This window comes from Mesoplodon bidens (assembly GCF_964165515.1).
Source record: "Mesoplodon bidens genome assembly, chromosome: 4".
In the NCBI taxonomy this organism is placed as follows: Eukaryota; Metazoa; Chordata; class Mammalia; order Artiodactyla; family Ziphiidae; genus Mesoplodon; species Mesoplodon bidens.
The window spans coordinates 128,154-155,703 of NC_138160.1; the positions used below are offsets into that span (position 1 = coordinate 128,154).

The 27,550-nt window shown below is 50.5% G+C and overlaps 2 long non-coding RNA genes and 1 pseudogene across 3 annotated transcripts in view; 2 read left to right on the plus strand and 1 right to left on the minus strand.

The window, feature by feature from the left end:
- LOC308616667 overlaps positions 1-5,539 on the plus strand; it is a 55,901-nt gene extending 50,362 nt beyond the window's left edge. The window contains exon 4 of the long non-coding RNA XR_014015740.1: positions 5,339-5,539. This is a non-coding gene — a long non-coding RNA (uncharacterized lncRNA). The remainder of the gene's footprint in view (positions 1-5,338) is intronic.
- A 3-nt stretch (positions 5,540-5,542) lies between these two features.
- On the plus strand, positions 5,543-12,248 carry LOC308616666. The gene is made up of 2 exons (XR_014015739.1): positions 5,543-7,033; positions 11,355-12,248. It is a non-coding gene; the product is annotated as an uncharacterized lncRNA (long non-coding RNA).
- Positions 12,249-15,608: 3,360 nt separating this feature from the next.
- Positions 15,609-17,125, minus strand: LOC308616454 (phosphoethanolamine/phosphocholine phosphatase-like; annotated as a pseudogene). The gene has a single exon. The product of its transcript is annotated as a phosphoethanolamine/phosphocholine phosphatase-like (transcript).
- Between the last annotated feature and the right edge of the window lie 10,425 nt (positions 17,126-27,550).

Consider the following 27,550-nt stretch of genomic DNA (forward strand, 5'->3'; position numbering starts at 1 on the left):
TAAATTACAACCTAGAACACGACTTCCATTGAGGCTCTGTTGCCCTAGTAACCAGATTTGGTATGGGAGAAATGCTGCCACCTTGTGGCCGTTTCACACAACAGCAGCTTTAATCCCAGCGCTAATGGTCAGTTGATATTCAAAATCATTGCAGGCCTGTAAATGACACCTGCCCTGAAAACAAATCCTGGGGTCATATATCGACCAAAAAATTCAAAAGACGTCCATATTTCAAAACGACAGTTTCAAGAGGCATAATTTATGCACATTTGGCTTCTGTTTCTTTTCCTGTCTTTTTTTGTTAAAAAAATGGGAATGGAAAAAGGCTGAACATCAGGAATTAATAAAGCCATGCAAGTCCAGTGTACGAAAACGTTCACCTCACAGCCGTCAGAATGATTATCAGCAAAAAAGTCTAAAAGAATAAATGCTGAAGGGGTTTTAGAGAACTGTGTACCCTTTAGCTGCTGGTGGGATGAAACCTGGTAACAGCCAGTAGTGAGACCAGATTGGAGGTGCGTTTAGGGGTAAAAATGGAGTTACCATGTGATCCTGTAGGCCCACTCATGGGGTTATCACCTGATTAGACCAGAATCAAAAAGACACAGGCTGGCAATCCTGCACTGCAGCAACATGTACCATCCCAAGACCTGGAAGAAACCAAAATATCCATCAACAGAAAAATGCACCAAGAAGAAGTCGTCCATGTACACAATGGAATATTAGCCATGAAAAAGCATGGAACAGTGCCGTTGGCACCACTATAGAAGGATCTACAGATAATCACCCAACATGAAGTAAGAAAGAAACCGAAAGACAGACATCCTATGACATCACTTATAGGTGTTACCTAAAAATTGATACCCATGAAATAATTTCCAAGAGAAGGACACACATAGATTCAGAAAACCAAATTATGTTTAACCAAATGGAAAGGTGTAAGGAATGTATGAATTAGGATATGGGGGTTAACAGACATGTACTAATACATATGAAATATATAATCACACAATACCTATGGAATACGAAGAGAGGTCTACTCAACACTCTATAATAACATACACGGGAAAGGATCCAAAGAGGAATAGACAGATACATTGATAGGATGAACCGGAGACTGTACACCTAGGAGAATCTACATTTTTATCAAATTTGCTCTGATAATAAAAATTAAATTTAAAAAACAAACAATAATTTAGGAGATATAAACTCTTGGGGCTTTTCGCTGGCACATTCCACTCTAATTTGCAGCTTACTAACACGATTTCCAGGAAAGCTCTGTTGCCCAAAAACCCAGAGTTGGAAATGTAGAAATGCTGCTGCCTTGTGGCCGTTTCCCACAAGAGCAACTTTAAACCCACAGCTAATGGTCACTTAACATTCACAAGGACTCAGGGCTGTAAAGGACACCTGCCCTAAACAATTGTGCGGAGGTAGGGAGTGGCCAAAAAAATTCAAAACTGGCATATTTTCAAGGAGATAGTATGGAGGGGTAAGTTTTACTCATTTTCAAAAAAGAGGAAAATGGATAAAAGCTCAACATCAGGAATTATTAAGACTCATGCAAGTCTAACCTCCAAAAATTTTCAACTCACACATGTCAACTACCATCAGCAAAAAGTCTACAAGCAATAAATGCTGAAGGGGTTTTAGAGAACACTGTACCCTGTAGCTTCTGGTGAGATGTAAAGTGGTAACAGCAAATAATGAGAAGAGAAAGGAGCTGCGTTTAAACGTAAAAATTGAGCCACCATTCCATTCAGCAGGCCCACTGCTGAGCCTCTCACCTGAGAAGTCCAGAGTCGAGAAGGCACAGGCTTCAACAACCGCACTACAGGAATTTTCACAATAACCAAGACATGGAGGTAACCAAAATGTCCGTCACCAGATGAGTGGAAAAAGAAGGAGTGGTCCATGTACAAAATGGAATATTTGCCATGGAAAACAATGAAACACTGCTCTTTGAGGCACCATAGTTGATCCTGTAGATAATCACAGAACATGAGGTAAGTCGGAAAGCAAAAGACATATCCTATGATACCACTTATAGGCGTTATCTAACAACTGACACAAATGAATATATTTCCACAGAGGAAGACACTCACAGACTTAGAAAATAAACTATGCTTATCTAAAAGGAATGGTGGGGTGAATGGAAAAATTAAGATTAGGGTTACCATACGTGTACCGACCATATAGCAAGGGAGGTCTATGGAACACTCTGCAATAATTTACATGGGAATTGGCTCTGTACGGGAATATATATATATATATATATACATATATACATATATATATATATATATATATATATATATATAAAATGCACAAATGAACCAGATTGTGTACACCTAGGACAAACAATATTCTAATCATTATCCTGATTAAAAAACTAAAACAACGAACAAGAATTAATGTAAGATAAACTTATGGGGGTTTCTCCTGGCACATTCCATTTTAATTTACAACCTAGGCACAGGACTTCCAGAAAGGCTCTGCTGCCCTAGTAACCAGATTTGGGAATGGAAAAATGCTGCCGCCTTGTGGCCGTTTCCCACAACAGCAGCTTTAAACCCAGTGCTAATAATGGTCACTAAATATTCACACTCATTACAGGCCTGTGAATGACACCTGCCCTAAAAAACAATCCTGGGGTCGAAAATTCACCAAAAAATTCAATTTTGACGGCAACCTTACAAGAAGACAATTTCAGGTGGTTAATTGTACTCTCCGGTTTTTTTTTTCACTTTTTAACAGAAATTTTAAAAGGTGTGGACATATGGTAGTATATATAAGTCCATGCAACTCTCTCACTTTGTCCCAGCTTACCCTTCCCCCTACCCGTGTCCTTAACCATATGTAAAACAGATAGCTAGTGGGAAGCATCCACGTAGCACAGGGAGATCAGCTCGGTGCTTTGTGACCACCTAGAGTGTTGGGATAGGGAGGGTGGGAGGGAGGGAGATGCAAGAGGGAGGAGATATGGGGATATATGTATATGTACAGCTGATTCACTTTGTTATAAAGCAGAAACTAACACACCATTGTAAAGCAATTATACTGCAATAAAGATGTTAAAAAAAAGGTGTGGACAAATGCTGAACATTAGGAATAATTAAAGACATGTAAATCCAAATTACAAAAATCCTATCAGCTCACACCAGTCAGAATGGCCATCAGCAAAAATTCTGCAAACAATAAATGCTGAAGGGGTTGTCGAGAAATGCCTACCCTTGGTTCAACGTGGGACATGGTAAGAGCCAGTAAGGAAAACACAAAGGAGGTGCCTTGAAAAGGTAAATACTGAGCTACCATTCAATCAGGCAAACCCACTGCTGGGCCTATCACCTGAGAGGATGAGAATCAAAAAGACACAGGCTGGGCTTCACTGGAGGCACACTGGTTGACAGTCCACCGGCGATGCAAGGGACACGGGTTCATGCCCTGTTTCAGGAAAATCCCACATGCCGTGGAGTGGCTGGTCCCGTGAGCTATGGCTGCTGGGCCTGTGTGTCCGGAGCCTGTGCTCTGCAATGGGAGGGGCCACGGCAGAGAGATGCCCACGTACCGCAAAAAAAAAAAAAAAATAGACACAGGCTGGCAATCTTGCACTCCAACAATATTTACCATAGCCAACACTTGCAAGCTACGAAAATGTCCATCAACAGAGGAATGCAGAAAGAAGAAGTGGTCCATGTACACAATGGAATATGACTCCAATAAAAAAAAATATAAATTCAATTTAGAAAACAAACATAGGTAAGGAGACATCAGCTTTTGGGGGTTTATCCAGGCACATTCCACTCTAATTTATAACCGAGGAACACCACTGCCAGGAAGATCTTTTTCCCTAGTTACCAGATTGGCAAAAGCAGAAATGCTGCCGCCCTCTGGCCTTGACCTGCAACAGCATCTTTAAAACCTGTGCTCAGGGTCACTTCATATGCACCAGTACTGGAGGGCTGTAAATGAAACCTGCCCTCAAAATGTCTTGAGGGAGGTAATGGCCAAAATATTTCTAAATATCACACATACGTCACGAAAACAATTTGAAGAGGTAAGCTGTACTCACAGTTTGAAGAATAAAAGGACATGCCAGAAAGCTCAATTTCAAGGGATTATGAGACACATGCAAATCCAACCACAAACAGGTATCAGAACACACTAGTCAGAATAAACATCAGCAAAAATCTACAAACAATAAATGCTGAAGGTGTTGTGGAGAAGTGCATACCCTCAACTTTAAGTGGGACGTAACCTGGTAAGAGCCACTAATGAGAACAGAATGGAGGTGCCTTTACAAGGTAAACATTTTGCTACCGTATGATTCAGCAGGCCCACCCCTGGGCCTATAACCTAAGAAGACATAATTGGAAAGACACAGGCAGGCATATGTGCATTGCCGCAGCATTACAATAGCCAAGGCATGGAAGCAACCAAAAAGTCCATCAACAGATGAGTGGAAAAAGACTAACTGGTACATGTACAGACGGAATATTAGCCAAGGAAAAAAAGGACACAATGCCATTTGCAGCACCGTAGATGAGTCTAGAGGTAATCACACAACATGTAGTAAATCAGAAAGGGAAATACACATATCGTATGATATCACTTATAGGTGTTACCTATAAATTGATACCAGTGAAGATATCTCCACAGAGAAGGGCAATCACAGATTCATTCAACAAACTTATGTTTCACCAATGGAAATTTGTGTGGATTGGATACATTAGGATATTGGGGTTAACAGACGTATACAAACACAGGTGAAATATATAATCACCAAAGACCTACAGAATACCAAGAGAAGACTACTCAACATTCTGTCGTAACGTACATGGGCAACGATCCCAGGAAGAATACACGTATGTTTATGTGTACAAGAACGACATCTTGCACACCTAGAACAAGCCAAATATTGAAATCAAACTTGCTGTGATAAAAAATAAAAATTATATTAAAAAAACGAACAAGAAGTTGTGAGACAAACTTAAGGAGCTTTCTCCCGGGATATTCCATTCTAAATTACAACCTAGAACACGACTTCCATTGAGGCTCTGTTGCCCTAGTAACCAGATTTGGTATGGGAGAAATGCTGCCACCTTGTGGCCGTTTCACACAACAGCAGCTTTAATCCCAGCGCTAATGGTCAGTTGATATTCAAAATCATTGCAGGCCTGTAAATGACACCTGCCCTGAAAACAAATCCTGGGGTCATATATAGACCAAAAAATTCAAAAGACGTCCATATTTCAAACCGACAGTTTCAAGAGGCATATTTTACGCACATTTGTGTTCTGTTTCTTTTTCTTTCTTTCTTTTTTTGTTAAAAAAACAGGAATGGAAAAAAGCTGAACATCAGGAATTAATAAAGCCATGCAAATCCAGTGTACGAAAACGTTCACCTCACAGCCGTCAGAATGATTATCAGCAAAAAAAGTCTAAAAGAATAAATGCTGAAGGGGTTTTAGAGAACTCTGTACCCTTTAGCTGCTGGTGGGATGTAACCTGGTAACAGCCAGTAGTGAGAACAGAGTGGAGGTGCGTTTAAGGGTAAAAATGGAGTTACCATGTGATCTGGTAGGCCCACTCATGGGCCTATCACCTGAGTAGACCAGAATCAAAAAGACACAGGCTGGCAATCCTGCACTGCAGCAACATGTACCATCCCAAGACCTGGAAGAAACCAAAATGTCCATCAACAGAAAAATGCACCAAGAAGAAGTCGTCCATGTACACAATGGAATATTAGCCATGAAAAAGCATGGAACAGTGCTGTTGGCACCACTATAGAAGGATCTACAGATAATCACCCAACTTGAAGTAAGAAAGAAACCGAAAGACAGACATCCTATGACATCACTTATAGGTGTTACCTAAAAATTGATACCCATGAAATAATTTCCAAGAGAAGACACACATAGATTCAGAAAACCAAATTATGTTTAACCAAATGGAAAGGTGTAAGGAATGTATGAATTAGGATATGGGGGTTAACAGACATGTACTAATACATATGAAATATATAATCACACAATACCTATGGAATACGAAGAGAGGTCTACTCAACACTCTATAATAACATACACGGGAAAGGATCCAAAGAGGAATAGACAGATACATTGATAGGATGAACCGGAGACTGTACACCTAGGAGAATCTACATTTTTATCAAATTTGCTCTGATAATTAATAAAAATTAAATATAAAAAACAAACAATAATTTAGGAGATATAAACTCTTGGGGCTTTTCGCTGGCACATTCCACTCTAATTTGCAGCTTACTAACACGATTTCCAGGAAAGCTCTGTTGCCCAAAAACCCAGAGTTGGAAATGTAGAAATGCTGCCGCCTTGTGGCCGTTTCCCACAAGAGCAACTTTAAACCCACAGCTAATGGTCACTTAACATTCACAAGGACTCAGGGCTGTAAAGGACACCTGCCCTAAACAACTGTGCGGAGGTAGGGAATGGCCAAAAAAATTCAAAACTGCAAATTTTTCAAGAAAATAATATGAAGAGGTTAATTTGGCTCACTCTTTTAAAAAAAGGAAAATGGATAAAAGCCCAACCTCAGTAATTATTAGACTCGTGCAAATCTAATCTACAAAAAGGTTTCAACTCACACCACTCAACTGGCCATCAGCAAAAAGACTACAAACAATAAATATTGAAGGGGTTTTAGAGAACACTGTACCCTCTAGCTTCTGGTGAAATGTAAAGTGGTAACAGCCAATAATGAGAACAGAAGGGAGCTGCAATTAAAATAAAAATTGAGGTACCATTCAATCCAGCAGTCACACCACTGGGCCTCTCACCTGAGACCTGAATCGAGAAGACCCGGGCTGCAAAATCTGCACTGCAGCCTTATTCACAATAGCCAAGACAGTGAAGCAACCAAAATGTCCATCAACAGATGAACAGATAAAGAAGAAGTGGTCTATTTATACAACAGAATATTAGCCATGGAAAACAATGAAACACTGCTATTTGAAGCACCATAGATGAGCTTGGAGATAATCACAGAACATGAGGTAAGTCAGAAAGCAAAAACCTATATCCTATGATATCACTTATAGGTGTTAACTAATAACTAACACAAATGAACATATTTTCACAGAGAAAGACACTCACAGACTTAGAAGTATGCTTATCTAAAAGGATAGGTGGGGTGAATGGAAAAATTAAGATTAGGGTTACCATACATGTACAAATACCTATTAAATACATATATCAAAAGACCGACCATATAGCAAGTGAGGTCTATGGAACTGTGGAGACGTCCCAATCACCTGACTGCTCTCCGACCTGCCGTGAATTGGAGACTGAGACCAGGCACGCCTCTCTCCTCCTCCATTCACTCAGGGACAGACTGGGGGTCATGGGAACCTCAGAATCGAAACCAGATTCTAAGACACCCCTGGGGTGTCTCCTAGCCAATTTTACAGCCCTCGGTTTCTCCCAAGTTCTCCGTTGCCGACGGCTTATTTTCTATTCCACTGTGGCCAGGCCACAATATTCTCTAGACAGTCAATCCAAATGGCCTCCTGAAGGGACTTTCAATTTTAACATCCTCCGTGATCTAGATAATTACTGCCGCAGGATGGGCAAATGATCCGAGGTCCCCTATGTTCAGGCCTTCTGGTATTTATGCTCCCGCCCCTCCCTCTACGTCGATTGTTCCACTTCCCAGATCTCTCCTGCCAAACAGGCATCTCCTACATCCAAGCCCCTAATTTCCTTTGATGATGACTCCTCTCCACTAGGCGACCCACCCGAATCTCTCACCTCTCCCTCCTCCAGAGCTCCTCTCCAGCCTCCACCCAACCCTGAAGCGGTCCCTCCTCATCCCACAGCCGCTCCGGCCCATCCAACCGCTCCCCCGCCTCCCTCAACGGTTTCTCCTCCCTTGCCTCTTGCTTCGCCAATTAGTGCACATACACGCTCTCCCGACTCCCAAGATCCAAATCTCCTCTGCCCTCTGAGGGAGGTAGAAGGAGCGGAAGGATTAGTTACAGTTCATGTTCCCTTTTCCCTCCAAGTTCTCTCTCAAATAGAAACGCGATTAGGCTCCTTTTCGGCGGACTCTTCCCGCTACATCAAATAATATTGCTACCTCTCTCAAGCTTACGATCTAACCTGTTACGATATCTCTGTGATCCTATCTTCTACTCTGACCCCTGATGAGAGGGAAAGAGAATTCAAACTGCTGCCCGAAATCATGCAGATCAGGTTCACCTTACTGACAACTCCATGCCTGTCGGAGTGACTGCTGTACCTGGTACCAATCCAGGCTGGACTTATCAGGATGGCCAAGATGGCCGTCATAAACACGACCTCATGATCCAGTGCCTCCTGGCTGGCATGCAGGCTGCTGCTCATAAGGTAGTCAATTTTGAAAAACTAAAGAGATAATCCAAGAACCTAACGAAAATCCAGCTATCTTTCTCTATCTTTCTCTATCTCCTTACAGCGGCCTTAACTTTCTACACCCAGCTGGATCCCGACACCCCGGCAGGGGCAGCGGTCCTAGCCACCCATTTTATCACCCAATCAGCCCCAGACATCCGAAAGAAATTAAAACGGGCAGAAGATGGCCCTCAAACCCCTATTCGAGATCTGGTAAAGATGGCCTTTAAAGTCTACACTACCGTGAGGATTTGGCAGGATCCAGCTGACAGGCTCGGATGCACCAGAAGGTGGCCCTCCAAACCCAACCTCTTGTAGCCGCCCTAAGGCCGGCCATCTCCCATGTATCACAGCATCCATGGGGTCTGCAAAAGGCAACCCCGCCGGGGGCCTGCTTCAAATGCGGAAAAGGCCACTGGGCTCGCCAATGTCCCCATCCCCGACCTCCTTCTAAGCCCTGTCCCAGCTGCGGGTTAACGGGCCACTGGAAGAGTGACTGCCTTACGACTGGCCCTCCCTCAGCGTCTCCACGTGGGGGGGCAGGCCGACCCAATGGCATTACCACTCGAACTGCTGGGATTGGCTGACGACTGACAGCACCCGGACTCGAAGACCCCCATCACCCTCACCGAGCCCAGGGTAACGCTACAGGTAGCGGGTAAGCCCATCTCATTTCTGGGGGACACGGGGGCTACCTATTCGGTCCTGCCTACTTATTCCGAGCCAGTTTCTCCTTCCCAGATCTCGGTCATGGGTATTGATGGCAAACCATCCTTCCCACTCCAGACCGGTCCACTCCCATGTCATATCGAAGGACTCCCTTTTACTCATTCCTTCTTAGTCATACCATCCTGCCCAGTTCCCTTGCTAGGCCGAGATGTCCTTTTCCACTTAGGGGCCTCCCTCCAGCTGGATAGATTTGACCCTAAGGTCCCCTCCTCCCAACTCCTGCTTCCTCTTCTCGGCCTGTCTCTAGAACCCTCCCCCTCCTATCCCCCTCTTCCAATCACACGGAACCCAATCAATCCCCATGTCTAGGATGCTTCTAAGCCCATAATAGCAACACACCATTCCCCCGTCCTCATCCGCCTAAAGGACCTCTCCAAATTTCCATCAAGGCCCCAATTTCCCATCTCTGAGACTCACCTTAGGGGCCTACAACCTATTATCACCAGACTCCTAAACCAGGGACTCCTTATCCCCACTGACTCCCTGAAACACCCCCATCCTGCCTGTCCGCAAGGCCTCTGGGGATTATCGCCTAGTCCAGGACCACCTCCTAATCAATGAAGCCATAATCCCTCTCCACCCAGTAGTACCAAACCCATACATCTTGCTCTCCCATATCCCCCCATCCACAACCCACTTTACGGTTCTAGATCTCAAAGATGCCTTTTTCACTATCCCCCTACATCCTGACTCGTATTTCCTCTTCACCTTTACCTGGACGGATCCGGATACTCATACTTCCAGTCAGCTCACCTGGACAGTTCTTCCCCAGGGCTTCCACGAGAGTCCTCACCTCTTCGGTCAGGCGCTGGCACAGGACCTCACTTCCTGCTCCGGTACCCCCAGCACACTCCTTCAATATGTAGATGACCTCCTCCTTTGTAGCCCATCTCAGCCTCTCAAGACAACAAACTGCAGATCTCCTCAATTACCTTGGCTCTCGTGGTTATCGGGTCTCCAGCCAAGGCTCAGTTATCTGTATCTTCTGTAACCTACCTGGGGCTCCACCTTACCCCCACCACCAAAGGTCTAACAGCCGATCGCACCCGGATTATCCGTGAACTCCAGCCTCCGGAAACAGCGGAACAAATTCTTTTTTGGGCCTTATAGGATTTTTCCGACACTGGATCCCTAACTTTGCTCTCCTCGCTAAACCCTTATATCTAGCCGCTAAAGAAACTCCTCAAGGACCCCTCACCTCTCCTTCCGCCGTTCGACAGGCCTTTCTCACCCTCTGTAATGCTCTGATATCTTCTCCCCTTTCTCTGCCCAACCAAAACCAACCTTTTCACCTTTTTGTAGATGAACGGGCTGGAATAGCCACTGGACTCCTTGCCCAGCCTGTTGAGCCTTCCTACCGCCCCGTGGCTTACCTATCCAAACAGCTACACCCAACCATTCGGGGATGGCAACCATGCCTTCGGGCCCTAGCAGCAGCAGCCGAACTGACCAAACAAACACTGCAGATACTCAACCACACAGGAATAGGTAACATCTCCGACTGCTTTCTATGTGCCTCGCTTGGCCGGCCACCCTTGGCTGCTGTCCCACTCGACCAACCCTTCAATTCTACTTCCTACACATCCCCAAACCCACCTTTTTCCCCGTTAAAAGTCCCCATATTCCTTGATTCAAAAAAATCTCACCAGTGGAACTTGTGAAGAAAGGAGGAGGGGGAAATGGATAGGGGGAATAAGGAAGAACTAAAACTCTCAGAAGTCAAGAAACAAAGTTTTATCATTAGAAAGATTATAAAGTCTTCTATTAATAAATTGACTAGTTAGAAATGAAAAAAAAAAAATCTCACCATCTGTTACGGCAGCCACCCAAATCTAGCTGATACCGGGTTTCTTTGCAACACATCCCTCACGGTAAACACATCAATTGAAGCACCACCAGGCATGTTTTTGTGGTGCAATGGTTCCCTCACAAAAGAGATCAATTCTTCCTCCCCCTTCCCATGTATCCCCGTTACTCTCGTCCCACAACTCACACTGTATAGCCAAGCCGAATTTTCCTCGCTAATCACGCCGCCCCTTACCCGACAAAAAAGAGCTATCTTCCTCTGGTCGCAGGCATCTCTCTCGCCTCCTCCCTGGTCGCTGCAGGCCTCGGGGGGCGGGGGGGAGCTCTAACACAGTGTTTCAACATCCCGCGACTTAGAACATAAGCTCCAGCTAGCCATTGAAGGCTCCGCCGCCTCCATCTCCTCTCCAGTGCCAAATCACCTCCATAGCCCGAGTCGCTCTCCAGAATCGATGAGCCCTGGATCTCCTGACGGCCGACAAAGGAGGTACCTGCTTCTTCCTACAGGAGGAATGCTGCTGTAAACGCCCTCCATCGCTTAAGAGAAGAACTCCAACGCAAACACCAACAGTCCGCCTCCCCAATTCCCGATTGGTGGCGATCCACCCTCTATACCTGGCTAACACCAATCTGAGGCCCCTTAATTCTCATCTGTATCTTGCTCATGTTTGCCCCCCGTTTTCTTAGGTTCCTTCGCCGGCGCATGGAGGAAGTCTCTCGGGTGGCCACAAACCAAATGTTCCTCGGTCCTTACACCTTACTTCCTACAGAAACCCCCACTGGTCTCCCCTAAGCCTCGGACCTCTGGTCGCCCGACTCCCCTTTCGACGCCCCCATTCAGCATGAAGTAGCCAGAGATCGGAACGCCGCCCCATTACACCAAAGATGTCGGGATGTAAGGCCAACTGGCCAGAGGCAGGGGGACGCAATCAGATTCACAGGTTGCATCAGACCGAAACTCTCCGGACCACCCAGTTCCAGAAACTGACCTGGAGACATTCCGGACCACCCAGTTCCAGGAACTGACCTGGGGGATTTCCACCCGGCCCAGCCTTCCCGCCTTTCGAGGGACGGGACTAGCGGTCCCAAGACTGATGTAACCGGCACCAGATAGTGCCACGACACCCGAAGAGACCACCAGATAAGGAATTCCCTGCGCCCTCCCAGATTCACCACACCCCTTTCCCTTCTTCCCCTACAAAATCTTGCCCAGCCCTCGCCCGGGGGCGACTTCTCTGGTCCCTTTCTCTCGGACCAGTGAACCTCGCCCGGGAGCGCCCCCTAATAAAGCTCACTTGAAGCTTTCCTCTGTTTCGCGATGCCGTTTGTTAAGATCCGACCTTACACTTACACATCAAGGATGGCTCTGAGCTGAATTTCTGCAAAACAAGACTATCCCGTGCAAAGAACAACCCAGTAGAGCTTTGTATCCCATCAGCTACAGGAAGAGAATGGCTGCCGGCTACTGAAAGCCAGCAGCATTTACAACTTAACTCCCATGGCCTCTGCAGGGGTACGTCTGAGTTTTCTGTTTCTGCCCCTGTACCAAACAGCTCTGGTGTAATTCCTCGTTCCTTCCTCCACCCACCCCCACCAACCCCCGTCCCCTTACCTGCGGTCCGCAGCCCTCCGCTCCGCGCTCGGATGCCGCTGGGGTGCCAGGGACCCACGGGACGGGTCGTTCCCAGCCGCCGAGCGCTGGCTTCCTAGACCCCCGCCAGCTCGCGTGGTGCTGACGGCGAGGAGCCCCGAGGACGCCCCGCGCCAGGTGCGCTCTGGCCGGGACGCCCACTTCCAAGACACTCTCTTCCGGCAGAGGCGCGCAGACCACCGCCGCGCTCAGGTGACCCACAGCCAATGCCGAGCAAGACCCGCCCCGGCGGCGCCGCGTCCGCGCGGCGCAGCACAATCACGGCGCTCCAGGCACAGGCGCCGGAACGCCCACTTGCAGGACATTCTCCTCCGGGAGAGGGGCGCAAACCGCCGCCGCGCTCAGGTGACCCGCACCCAATGCCTAGCAAGACCCGCCCCGCCGGCGCCGCGTCCGCGCGGCGCAGCACGATCTCGGCGCTCCAGGCACGGGCGCCGGGGGGCGGGCGTCTCCTCTCCTGAGAGGCAGCTAGCGATGCCCCCGGGCGCGGGCCCCTGCAGCGCGGAGACGGCTCCAGGCTGGACTCACCGACACCAACGCCGCCAGGAGGAGCGCCTGGCAGGACTCGGCAAACAACCCAATGTTTTAAATGGAAAAAGGGCTTCAAAAGACCCTTCTCCAGATAAGACATACAAATGGTCAGCAAGCACATGAAGAGATGTTAATCGTCATTAGTCGTGATGAAATGCAAGTTAACACCACAACGCCGACCCCTCCACACACTAGAAAGCCTACAATCAAGAAAGCTAAAAATAACAAATGTTGGCAAAAATTTAGAGAAACTGATACAGAATTTTCCATAGGGAAAATAACTTCCGGAGGTGGATGCTGAGAATATTTGTACAACGTGAATGTAATTAATGCCATAGAACTGTATGCTCAAAATGATTTAAATGGCAAATGTTATGTGGGGGGTTTTAACATAATTTAGCCCCTGCTTTATACCAGACCCCAGAGTCGAAGCTTCTCATCCATTTTCTCACTTTTACTTAACCTCCTAGGATCTTCACACTCCAATTTAACAGACGAAGCTGAGCCTGAGAGGTTAAACTAAGTGACTTGCTGAAGGCTCACTCGGCCAAGTCTACACTGTTCAATGTTGCTGTATTTACTGAGCACCTACTAGAGCACCTACTGAGCAATACCTCCAGCACCTGCCAGAGACATTGTGGAAAGACCAGGATGAACGGGGGCTGAAAGCAGATTACAAAACATGGGTACATCCTGGGGCCCTGCTCTCAAACACTGAAGTTTCTTGGAGTGGAGGGGATGGCTTGTGTCACACTTGTGGAGCCTTTTATTCCACGCCACCGCACCCCCACAGAGGAGGGAAGCAGCTGGCCTGATACTGAGTATTAGCTCAGCTGGGGAGGAGTCCTGGGGCTTTGAAGAAGGCATCTCCTGCCCCACTCCCCACATTGCCCCCTGGAGTCCAGTATGTGGGCACAAGCATCCCTGTGGCGGGGCAGGAGGCACGTCTCATGGCACCCCTCGCCTCCCGCCCTGCAGTAATGACACTGTACCCATACACCCGCCAGAAGGACAATGAACTCTCCTTCTCTGAGGGCACCATTATCTGCATCACCCGCCACTACTCCGATGGCTTCTGTGAGGGCATCGGCTCAGAGGGGTCTGGATTCTTCCCCAGGAACTATGCGCAGCCCAGCTGCTGACAACCTGGGATCTCTGGGATGCTGACCCAAGCACCGCCTTGAGTGAGCCTCTTGAGTCCCACACCAAAGCCTGCTCCAGTCAAGACTGGACCAGACCGGCACGCCTCCTGGGCTGTGAGCTGTGTCTCTTCCTTTCCCCCATTGCAGTGGGAAGGCGTCCGGGTAAAGAAGAGGAGGCACCCAGAGGCCTGCTGGAGACAGGAAAGAACTGGAAGCCAAGGAGCTTGGTGACCTTATCCACAGGGGACCCTTACGCCATGCAAGACAGGGTGTCCAGCTGCAAGTGCCAACTTTGAATAAAATTCTGATGACCTCCTGATGATTGCCCTGCAGGGCTAGCGGGCCGAGGGACTGAAAGGCAACCCACCTGTAAGGCTCCTGCTAACTGAGCCTCCTCTGCCTGCCCTAAGCAGCAGTATCTCCCATCTCCTCGGTGCTCACTGAGCCCTCCACACTAGACCCCTGTGCCCCTCTGCGAAGGTGGGCCGCACCCTGCTCTTTTGCCTGTTGCCTACTTTGTTGTGTATTCAGTCTTGGTGCCCCAGGCTGGGCACTCCTCCAAGAGTGGGGACCAGCTCTCTCACTTAAGTGGGGCTCTCTGAGAGCAGAGCTCACCTCGCCCTCATCCCCCAGACGGCAGCGTGAGACACCTCGCTCACCTCTGCCCCTTCACCTCCTTCACAGCTCTGAAACCCCAGAAGAGGGAGGTGGGCCTTGGGTTTCCACTGGCTCTGCTTTAAAGCATCATGGCTTTCTCTTCCATACGGGAGGAGGGGGGCTCAAAAGGGCCCAGTCAGTGGGGCGACCTTGGTTAAGTCCCTGCTTTCTTGCTGCATAGACGAGGCTGTGCTGCAAGGAGACATCTTCGGGCTCTGTGAGGTCCCTGGCTGGCCAGACCCGAGCCCCGGGACAGTGTGCTACCTCTTTCCACCAACAGGAGGTGACTGTTCCCTCTAGCTTTTTATCCTGTGGGGATGCTAACAGGGTGGGGTTGGGGGAGGCAAGGAGTGTTGTATAGAGCCACAGTAGGTAAAGCAAGATCTACGCCTGGGACCGTTGGCAGGGAGCACCACCTCTCTCTGTGGGGAGTCCAGTGCGGGGGAGGTGGGGGGAAACATTTCGGGGCCTGGGTCCTCTGGACAGAAGACTGGAGGAGGGAGGCCACGCAGCCCAAGGCAACAGTTAACCACAATGCGGCGGGACATGTTCCTTCTCTACCCTGACAGGGAACCGCGTCCTCCCAGCTGAGAGGACAAGGTTTGTGGAAACACTGCTGCCTGCTCAGATATGCGCGCCACGCTGCTGCGGCCGGACTCCGGAATTCGCTTGCAGTGGAACTGGGGGAGGCAGCCGAGCTGGGTTAACTGCACAGATGGGGACAGCTCCCAACTCCCTCCTCCAGTCCCCAAATGGACCAACCTGGGATTCCGGGAAATCCTGGAGGGATATACCGAAACGAAAGGGAAAGGGAGTAATAAAACTAGCTTTCTCTTTCCCGACCCCCACCGCCCCACGCCCTCCCCGCCCGGGTGGCCCCTGCAGGCCACGTCCTCAGCACCTGATGCAGGTGTAGGCGCACTTCGGTGGAGGTTTCCCAGGGCACCACCCTGGCGCGGAAGGAGCTGGGCTCGGCCTTCTGCGCCTCCTGCATAAGGCGGTGCATGGGGTAGTGGCGGCGCGGGAAGGCCACGTCGCCGCCTGCCAGCAGCCCCATGGGGCAGAAGTCGTTGGCGCCGTTGCTCACGTAGAAAAGGTGCTTGAAGGGCAGGCCGTCGTCGGCCTGCTCGCGCAGATAGTCGCTGAGCACCTTGTGCTGGCACATGTTGGCGGGGCAGCGAGCGCAGCTGTGCGCATGGAAGGGCTGCAGCGCCAGCAGCCCCCAAGGGTCGGGCCCCGACGGGTTGCTGAAGATGCGGCAGAACAGGCCGTGGTGGCCGGCGGCGCGCAGCGCACTCTCCACGCCAAAGGTGTTGGCGTCTGAGATGAGAATAACCTCAAAGCAGGCACCCTGCTTGGCCACAAACTGCAGCAGCCCGCCCGTGCCGGGCGACAGGGGGATGGCCTCGTAGATGGCGCGCAGGTCCCGCGGCCGCACGCCCTGCTCGCCCAGGTACTGGAAGACGCGCTGCATGTACTCGTTGTAGAAGCCCTCGCGCTAGGTGGCACGCAGGCTCTCAGGCAGCCGCTGGCCCGCCGCGGCACGTGCACGACGGAGTCGTCGCTGTTTTCGTCCACGATACTCTCGTCCAAGTCGAAGGTCAGGAGGAAGCGTGGCGCGCCGGGCACAGCCATCCCACTGTCCTCTACCAGCTTTGTCCTGAGCGACCAAATCCTTTTGTGGTCACCAAAAAGAGTCCCTCAGAGGAAAGGGGGACAGGACCTCTGAGCTTCTCCTGCAGGGTGGGGAGTGGCGGCTGCAGAGGTCTGTCCCGGCTGAGTCTGGAGTGTCAAGAGTGGGGAGAGGGCCTAGCTGAGGTATTTGGGTGCAGGATGGAGCAAGGGGCGCTTACGGGAATTGGAGGGGACGCTGCATCTTATCCATCCCCGGATTTCTGGGCTCCGGCTCTCACGAGTCCTTCCAGTCCAGAGGGTCCGTGAATGGTGTGCATCTGGGCCGTTCCCTCCACTTGCCCCCCATCCCCATGTTATGTATTTTTTTTTTTTTTTTTTGCGGTATGCGGGCCTCTCACTGTTGTGGCCTCTCCCGTTGCGGAGCACAGGCTCCGGACGCGCAGGCCCAGCGGCCATGGCTCACGGGCCCAGCCGCTCCGCGGCATGTGGGATCCTCCCAGACCGGGGCACGAACCCGCGTCCCCTGCATCGGCAGGCGGACTCCCAACCACTGCGCCACCAGGGAAGCCCCATGTTATGTATTTTTAACCACAATAAAAAAATGAATGAAACACTGATAATACATGTTACAACATGGATAAACATTGAAAACATTCTAAGTCAAAGAAGTCATACTGAAAAGGCCACTCATATCACAACCATCTTGTGTGCTTTAAATCAATAGCAGTTTTGAAAATGAGGGGATGGGACTTCCCTGGTGGTCCAGTGGTTAACATTCTGAGCTCCCAATGTAGGGGGCACAGGTTCCATCCTTGGTCAGGGAACTAAAATCCCGCGTGCACAGTATGGCCAAAAAATAAAATAAAATTAACGTCACTGGCCTGGTTTGGATCATAGCATCGTCCTTGAACCCATCAGAGCACCCACAGGATGGAACATGGGATTGGCTAGATGTGGATCATATGCCCATCTTCAAGGTGGGTGGAACGTAGCATCAGCCCTCTGGAACTGTTTGGACTGGAAACAAGTAAGAAGTTCCCAAAGGAAAGCTGAGGTTCTGGACTTTGGCATGAGAACAGATGCTGGATTGGGGAAAGCGGCAGATTCCACACCACTGACGGCCCACTGCACAGCTGTGGGATCTGAAGGCCAAGGAAGGAAGGGGCTGATTTAGGGTCAGGGGCTGCAGCCACCCATCCAGTGCTCTTGCTGTCCGTCCACAACAGCAAGAACCTCTTCCTCTTGCAAAAGGCACAGCCCTCCTTGATGTCTCTGGTGGCGGGAGCCCAGGAGTCACACCTGCCCCCTGGCCACATGACTCACCCATCCCCCAAGAACAATACTGCTCATTTATCCAGTCTCCTCCCTCCTTTACAAACAGCAGAGACTAAATGCTATGGTGGTTAGGAAATTCTTGCTCAATGAAGCAGTGGGAGGCTCAAGGATTATGCCGTATCATGGAATCCATCATTGGCAGCTTTCAGAGACCACATGGGTGCATGTGGATCTCCAAGACCATGCGGCCTCAGTGTGAAACTATCCACTGGGTGACCCAGTTGCTCCCGTATCTTTGACTCTTAATGAGTATGAATATCAAAAGTTTGTTACAGCTGGAATCCCAAAGGATTGCAAGGCCATGGTCTGCTGTATGGTTGTTGTGTCAGGGACACTCGAATGTTTAGACGGTTATTACCTCACTTGGCAGGCTATGGGCCTGTGAGGGGGAGGCCCTTTTCTCAACCACATGCATGTTAGTAACTGAAACATCCTAAAGGGCTGTCTGTGCTGCCCAGGTAGCTGTTCAATTGCCAGCAGCAAGGTCAGCTCAGTAATTGGCCACAGGGGCTTGACAGGGACCAGACTGGCCTGAGCTGGAGGATCATAGGTGACTGCCTGGATGGTCAGAGGTCAAGGGCTGTCCTGAGACTTGATGTCTACTGATGCCCACTCAGATGGGACAAAGGATGCCTGCAGTCCCAGGAGGGCCCCACCAGCCCTCAGGAGGCAGCACCTGGGGGCTGGTAGGTCGCTGCACCAAGTTCTATATAAATTCATAACATGACCATGGAGTGAGCTCAGTCAGGCCTGTGCTGGACCCGGGCTGCCCAGGCCAAGTGGGGCCAGCACTCCTCTTTCCAGTTCAGATGGTAGGAGGGAGCCCTGTGGGCTTCTGAGGCCCTAACAGCCATTGACTGAGGTTGAGTTGGATTTGAAAGTCAGTGACCCGAGCAGACGTTTCGTTCTTCTGCTCTCAGGTTCCAGGACGGGGGTAGATAACCAGCGGCCCAGGTGAACCCCCACTCGTGAGTGACCCCAGGCAAGTCCTGTCCACCCTACAGGACTCAGACGTGTGGGGTTAGGGGGGCCGTGGGTCAGCTGTGCTTAACACTAACCCACTAACCCTAACGCCCAAATCCCTACTGTTCACTCCCTAACCCTAACCTCCTAATCTCTAATCCTAAACCCTAAGGCTCCTAACCCCTAGCCCCTAGATACTCGACCTTGACCTGTAAACTCCCAACCCTTACCCTGACCCTGACTCAGACCGTCTAACCTGATCCTCTAACCCTGACCCTCTAGCCTGCATCCTTTAACTCATCCCTCAAAACCTGGGCTCACCTGAGTGGCTCCATCCAGAGGTGAAGCAAGACCTGTCTTTGGGCCCCCACTGCCTCTGCCCTCTCCTCCCCCCAGGAACCAGAAAGCCCTGGGTTGTTGGACTCTCCTGACCAGATGGGCAGCTGCTCCTGGTCTACCTGTGCCCACACCCCCCTCCTCTGGGGCCCTTGGCCTCTGGACTGTCTGACCTTCAGTCCACCTTCAACAGCCCGGAGACTAATCCAGGTGAGACGCCTGCTTCATTGGCACAGGTGGGACCTGGTCCCCATCCTCACAGCCCGGCCAGAAAACTTTGTGTGCACTGTCTCATGAGGCTGCCTGTCCCCAGCCAGCTGGAGGGGTCGGGAGTCAGATGCAGAACCAAAGTGTCCTTGAGGTTGGAGTGCGGGCAGGAGACGGCAGGAGAGGTGAGAGGTGAGGTGTCATCATTCCCAAACCAGGCAGGGAGTGTGTGCTGTGTTTGCATTTCGGGCAGGGAAGAGTATGTCAGATGGAAGCTCTGAAGTAGCACACCTTGCAGGCCAACCTACTAGGAGAGTTCTTCCCTAAGCCAACAGGTGGCGCAAGACAACGCAAGAAACTGTACATATATACTTACAATGAATCTGGAAACTGGAAAGGAAACGTTACAGGTCATGGCAACCGAGGCACGAGGAGCCTGTCCCGCCCGCCCAGGCTTGCGCAGTCTGGAGGTGGAGCCAGGGTAGGCTGGACAGGCAGCTCCCGGCTAGGGCCTGGGCCGGAGAGCCCCCAGAAGGTGTGGCAACCCGCAGACAATTTCCAGAGCCCACTGCAGCCAGGAGACGTTCCCTACAGAAGAGCCTCTGGCCCTGTGTGTCCACCCTGCACACAGCACGACCGTTGGTCCGTCGACCCCTGGGCCTAGTTCACGGCTGTCTGGCCGCCCCTCCCCTCACTTCCTGAGTCTCTGAGCCCCCAGGGCCCCCTTGGCCGAGCCTTCTCTGCACACCTGGCTCTCCTGACTATCCCTGCCTCTCTGAGCACACCGTGTCCTTCCCCGGGGTCTGCGGGTCTGGCTAAGGGTCCCCCTTGTCCCCGGGTGGGCACCCCAGCCAACGCTGACGCTTGCCTTTCCTGAAAGATGGCCCCCTCAGTCTCACCAACTCCAAACTGTGTTGCGTTTACTTCTGGGAAAGAGGGAATGAAGAGGAAGCCCCATTCTGGCCTCACGCAAGGTGTGTGCTAACCTTGTGGACCCAAGGGACCACCACAAAGAGGCTGGAAGCCTGGCGGAGGCACAGCCCCCACCGTCACCCCTGTTCCTCGGCCCATCTCCTCTCTTCTGCCATCAAACCCCTCAGCCGCCACCAGAGGAAAAATGTGGGCCTAATCCTGTCACTCTGGTTCCAAAACTGTTCTGTCTATAAAACGAAGTCAAAGCTAGCTGTCTGGCCACCCTTGCAGCCCCTCTGCGATGCGTCCTCCCCGCGAGCCAGGCACCCAGCCCCTTCCCCTGCCCCCTGCCCCCACCCTCCTCTAGAGCGAGCTCCGTCCATCCCACTCCTTCAGTTCAGCTCAGCTGCCACCTCCGCTGACCCACCAGCCAGAGGTAACCTCTCCCTCCGCAGACACACCTGGCCTGCAGCTTCTCTGCCCCGCGCCCGGCTGGGCTGAGCACAGCTGAGAGCATGCGCCTGCTTCACTGTGGACCCCAGGCCCCAGCACGTGGCACAGGCTCAGGGGTGTTTACTGGACAGATGGATGACCGTGAGGATGAGCAGGCAGATCACTGACGGTAGCGGGTAGTGGTCCTCCTTCTGAGTCTCTACACTTCACCACAAAGTGCTGAGGCCACAGCAAAAGGGAGGGTGGGGGAAGGCGGCACCAGAAAGCAACAACCCTGTGCCTTCCTCATCCCCCCACAGCACGCATGTGTACACACATATGTGCACGAACATGCCCAAGCATACCGGCATTCACACACATGTACACACACATGAAAAGATGGACTGCAGTCACACACAGGCACACAATCACACGTGCTGCGCATGCAAAAACACGTGCATACACACGTGCCTGCCTGCACATAAACACATTCACATGCACTCGGGTGTACACAGACCTGTGCACAGACAGCACACACATGCACATGCTTGCGCACACTCACGTAATACACACACATACACACAAAAGCTCAGGAAATTTCACAAAGTTTGTTTTTGTTTCACCCTCCCCAAGAACGAGGAGACACCAGATGGTCCCTGGGAAATAAAGATGGTCACAGCCCTGCACCTGTCACTGAGGCTAGCTGAAGGCTCAAGCACGCTCTGCCCTGCCCAGTCGTGGGGTACAGACCCAGCCTGCTCAGCTGCCTCAGCCGAGCCTTCCGCTGCCCCAGCCGCTCGCGGGAGAAGCAAGTCTGAGTGTCACTTGCAGGTCATGTCTGTGCTACTTCCGGACTGGGGGTCTTGTGTTACCTTGCATGGTATCTTGCTGTGGGCTGAGGCTTACATTTTGCTAACTACTCTTCCATAAGCACTTCACCATATTCCTGAATGCCTATGCCCTCCAGAGGCCCCAGTTCTAGAACCCTGGAGTTGGGAAACAGTCAGCCGTCTCTGTGCACAATCACAAAGCTGCAGTCTGACCCAAGTCCACTTCTTCTATGTCTTAATGCTGCTCCACCTGGGGCTGATTGTGGAGGTGCTGGGTCTACAGTCCATGAAGATCTGGGAGACATGATCCCCCTCTCGCAGGCCTGCACGGACTTGCCTTTGCCTCTTAGTCCAAGTCATGCTCTATACAACATCTCTGTTTTTCTCCTCTAGAAAAAAATATTCCCAGAAGCAGCAGCATCTCTTTAGACCACAGTCAGGATGACCCTCCTGGAATGAGCCTCAATCCTACCTCAACTGGACTATCTCCTGCCCTCTGTCTGACAAGGACCAGGCCTTGGGTGTAGTCAGTCTCCCCTCCAGTCTGACTGGGCCTTCCTGACCAGAGAACCCAGGAATACCCCCTGAGCCTGTGGACTCAAGCACATGCTGTGGGAAAATGTGCTGATGCATAAAAAAAATGATAGGACTCTCCAAGACCATGAAAAATCACACACAACACGAACCATAAATAACAGCCAGGCTTGTTCTACACTGTGTGAAAACTGTCAATTTTTCGCTACACTGGAAAACACTCAGAGATGCTCTGGGCCTGGAAGAGCCCCAGGGCCCTGGTGCTGCCCAGACTGGAAAGGGCCTCACATAGCACCTTCTGGATCCTCACTGTGGTGGGATGGGGGAGCCAGGGAGACTGCATAAGAAGTGGGTACAGGAGCCCAGCCAAGCTCCCAGGCTTTTGGGGCCTGGAGGGTCAGAAAGTTCCAGAGTATTCCCCTTGCTGAACTTGGATTCAGAGTCCCAGATGCTCTGTGGGCAGCAGGATCCTCCCATGAGGACACTGACCATCTCCTGCAGGCCTCTACCACACAAAGGGTGACCAAACACAGAGCTGTGCCACAGGGACGCGGGCAGGCCAGGGAGCCTGAGGGAGAGGAGGTGGAAAGCGGCAGCACCCAGTTGCATGGTCTTCTCGTCCCACAAGTCCTAACCAAGGCAATGACACTGTCCCTAAGTAAGGCCTGAGATTACTAATAACTCAGGCCATGACACGATACCTAAAAAAGGCTCTGATGCTATTCCTAACTAAGGCACTGACACTGTCCCTAACTAAGGCCCTGACACTACTCCTAACTCAGGCCCTCAAACGATTCCTAACAAAGGCTCTGATGCTAGTCCTAACTAAGGCCCTGACACTGTTCCTAATAAAGGCACTGATGCCACTCCTAACTCAGGCCCTAACACTGTCCACAATGAAAGGCCTTGTGCGACTCCTAATTCAGGCCCTAACACGATACCTAACAAAGGCTCTGATGCTAATCGTACCTAAGGCTCTGACACTGTCCTTAACTAAGGCCTGGACACTACCACTAACTCAGGCCCTGATACTGTCTCTACCTAAGGCCCTGACACTACACCTACCTCAGGCCATGACAGTGTCCCTAACTAAGGCCCTGACATTATAACTAACAAAGGCTCTGACGCTAGTTCTAACCAAGGCCCTGACACTGTCCGAAACAAAGGCACTGACACTACTCCTAACTCAGGCCCTGACACAGTACCTAACGAAGGCTCTGATGCTAATCCTAACTAAGGCCCTGACACTAACCCTAACTAAGCCCTTGACACTACTCCTAACTAAGGCCCTGATGCTACACATAACTCAGGCCCTGACACTGTCCTTAATGAAGGCCTTGACACTACTCCTAACTCAGGCCCTGACACAGTACCTAACGAAGGCTCTGATGCTAATCCTAACTAAGGCCCTGACACTAACCCTAACTAAGCCCTTGACACTACTCCTAACTAAGGCCCTGATGCTACACATAACTCAGGCCCTGACACTGTCCTTAACGAAGGCCTTGACACTACTAATGACTCAGGCCCTGACACTGTCCCTGAGGCCCTGACACAACTACTAACTCAGGCCCTGACATGATACCTAACGAAGGCACTGATGGTAACCCTAACTAAGGCCTTGACACTATTCCTAACTAAGGCCCTGATGCCACACTTAACTCAGGCCCTGACACTGTCCCTAATAAAGGCCCTGCTGCTGTCAATATTGAAAGTCCTGACACTATCCTAAGCTTATATCCTGTCCCATCTCTTACTAAGTTCCTGAAACTGTCCCTAAGTGAGGCCTTGATGCTGTCCCTAACAGAGGCCCTGAGGCTGTCCCTAACAGAGGTCCTGATAATGTCTTTAACAAAGACCCTGATGCTGATCTTACAGAAGTACTGGTGCTACTCCTAAGCCTTGCGTGGACACTGTCCCTAGATAAGGCCCTGATGCAGGTCCTAAATAAGGTCCTGATGATCTGAATAACTAAGGCCTTCAAACTATCCCTCGCTCATTTCCTGACGTTATGCCTAGCCTGTAACCTGACTCAGTCCGTAGCTAATGTCCTGCCTCTTATCCTACCTGAAGTCCTAATGCTGTCCCTAACTAAGGCCCTGACTACTGCTAAATCAGGCCCTGACACTGGCCCTAACTAAAGCCTTCACACTACTCCTATCTCAGGTCCTGACACTGTCCCTAACTAAGGCCCTGACACTACTCATAACTCAGGCCCTGACACAATACCTAACAAAGGCTCTGATGCTAGTCTTAACTAAGGCCCTGACACTCTCCCTACCTAAGGCCCTGAATGTACTCCTAACTCAGGCCCTGATCATGTCTTTAACTAAGACCCTACTGCTCATCCTACAAAGGCCCCGATGTTGCTCCTAAGTCATGCCCTGAGAGTGTCCGTAGCTAAGGGCCTGATGCTAGGCCTCACTCAGGCCCTGTCGCTCTCCCTATAACAGGCTCCCAGGCGATCCCTACCTGAACCCCTGACACTGGTTCTAAACAAGGACCTGATACTCCCAGTAACTGTGGTATTCACACTATCCCCAGGTCATTTCCTGACACTATACCTATACCTTAACGTAACCCTGTCTTTAGCTAAAGTCGAGCCTCTCATGCCAACTAAAGGCCTGGATGCTGTGCGTAACTCAGGCCCTGACTTAGTCCCAAGGCCTTGACACTGTCCCTAACTAAGGCCTAGATGCTGGTCCAACGTCAGGGCCTGATACTGTCCCTAACAAAGGCCCTAACACTAATCCTAACTCAGGCCCTGACAGTGTACCTAACTTAAGGTCCTGACGTTAGTCCTAACTAAGACCCTGACACTGTCCCTAACAAAGGCTCAGATGCTAGTCCTAATCAAGGCCCTCACACTGTCCCTAACTAAGACCCTGACAGTACTCCTAACTTAGGCCCTGACCCGATACCTAACAAGGCTTACTTATTAAGTAATAATTAGCCTACCTGAAGCCCTAACTCTGTCCCTCACTAAGGACCTGAATAGTCCTAACTAAGGCCCTGACACTGTCCTCACCAAGGACTTCACCGTACTCCTAACTCAGCCCCTGACACTGTACCTAACTAAGGCCCTGACAGTACTCCTAACGTAGGCCCTGACACGATACCTAACTAAGGTTCTGATGCTATTCCTAACTAAGGCGCTGAAACAGGACCTAACTAAAGCCCTTGACTTAGGAGTAGTGTCAAGGCTTTAGTTAGGGACAGTGTTGGGCCTTAGTTCGGACTAGCATCACAGCCTTTGTTAGGTATCATGTCAAGGCCTGAGTTAGGAGTAGTGTCAGGGCCTTAGTTGGGGACGGTGTCAGGACCTTAGTCAGGACTAGCAACAGAGCCTTTGTTAGTAATCGTGTGAGGGCCTGAGTTAGGAGCAATGTCAAGGCCTTAGATAGGGACAGGGTGTGTCAGGGCCTTGGTTAGGACTAGCATCAGAGTCTTTGTTAGGTATCATATCAGGGCCTGAGTTAAGAGTAGTATCAGAGCCTTAGTTAGGAACAATGTCATGGCCTGAGTTAGGAGTAGTATCAGGGCGTTATTTAGGGACACTGTCAGGGCCTGAGTTAGCAGTAGAGTCAAGGACTTTGTTAGGGATTGTGTCAGGGCCTCAGTTAGGAATAGTGTCAGGACCCTAGGTAGGGACAGTATGAGGCCCTGACTTAGGATGAGCATCTAGGCCTTAGTTAGTGACAGTGTCATGGCCTTGGGACTAAAGTCAGGGCCTCAGTTAGGCACAGCATCAGGGCTTTAGTTGGCATAAGAAGTTCAACTTTAGCTAAAGAAACGGTTAGGTTAAGGTCTAGGTATAGTATCAGGAAATAACCTAGGGATAGTGTCAAACTTTAGTTACTGAGAGGATCAGGGCCCTGTTCAGAACGAATATCAGGGCTTCAGGTAGGGACAGCGTCAGAGCCTGACAGAGAGACGGTCAGAGCATGACTGAGGCCTAGCGTCAGGCCCTTAGCTAGGGACACTGTCAGGACATGACTCAGGAGCAGCATCAGGGCCTCTGTAGAATCAGCATTACGGTCTTAAGACATGATCAGAGCCTGAGTTAGGGAGAGCGTCAGGGCCTCAGTTACAGGTAGCTTCAGGGCCTATGTTAGCGGCAACCTCACGGCTTTATTTGGGGACAGCGTCAGGGCTGACTTAGGAATAGTGTCAGGACCTTGGTTAGACATGGGTCTCAGGGCCTCACGTAGGGACAGCGTCAAGGCTCACGTAGGGACAGTTTCAGGACCTTAGTAAGAGATGTGACAGGATATATGCTCAGGAGAGTGTCACAACTTCAGATATTGACGGCAGCAGGGCCTTTGTTAGGGACAGTGTCAGGGCCTGAGTTAGGGACAGTGTCAGGGACTGAGCTAGGGTCAGTGTCAGGGCCTTAGTTAGGATTAGCATCAGAGCCTTCGTTAGGTATCGTGTCTGGGCCTGAGTTAGGAGTAGTGTCAGGGCCTTAGTTCGGACAGTGTCAGGACCTTAGTTAGGACAGTGTCAGGGCCTTAGTTAGGACTAGCATCAGAGCCTTTGTTAGGTATCGTGGCAGGGCCTACATTAGGAGTACAACAAGGGCCTTAGTTGGGGACACATTCATGGGTTGAGCTAGGAGTAATGTCAGGGCGTTATTTAGGGAGAGTGTCAGGGCGTGAGTTAGGAGTAGTCTCAGGGCCTTAGTTAGGAGTAGCACCAGAGCCTTTCTTAGGAATAGTGTGAGGGCCTGAGCTAGGAACAGCATCAGAACCTCTGTTCGGTATCGTGTCACGGCCTGAGTTAGCCATAGTCTCAGGCTCTACTTAGGGACAGCATTGGTTAGAAGCAACAGAGCCTTTGTTACGGACACTGTCAGGGCCTTGGTTGGGACTAGTGTCAGAGCCTTCTGTTAGGTACACTGTCAGGGCTTGAGTTAGGAATAGTATTACAGCCTTAGTTAAGGACAGTATCAGGAGCTGACTTAGAGCATCAAGGCCTTAGTTAGGGACAGTGTCACAGCCTTCGGGATGAATTCAGGGCCTGAGTTAAGAACAGCATCAGGGCTTTAGTTGCCATAAGAGGCCTGACTTTACCTAAAGACAGGGTTAAATTATGATCTAGGTATAGTGTCAGGAAATGACCCAGGTATAGTGTCAACACCTTAGTTACTGAGAATATCAGGGCCTTGTTTAGAACCAGTGTCAGGGCTTCAGATAGGGAAAGCGTCAGAGCCTGACGTAGGGAGAGCAACAGGGCCTGAGTGAGGCCTAGCATCAGGTCCTTAGCTGGGGACACTGTCAGGGCATGACTCAGGAGAAGCATCAGGGCCTCTGTAGGATCAGCATTACGGTCTTAGTTAAAGACATGGGGGCTTCCCTGGTGGTGCAGTGGTTGAGAGTCCGCCTGCCGATGCAGGGGACACAGGTTCGTGCCCCAGTCCGGGAAGATCCCACATGCCGTAGA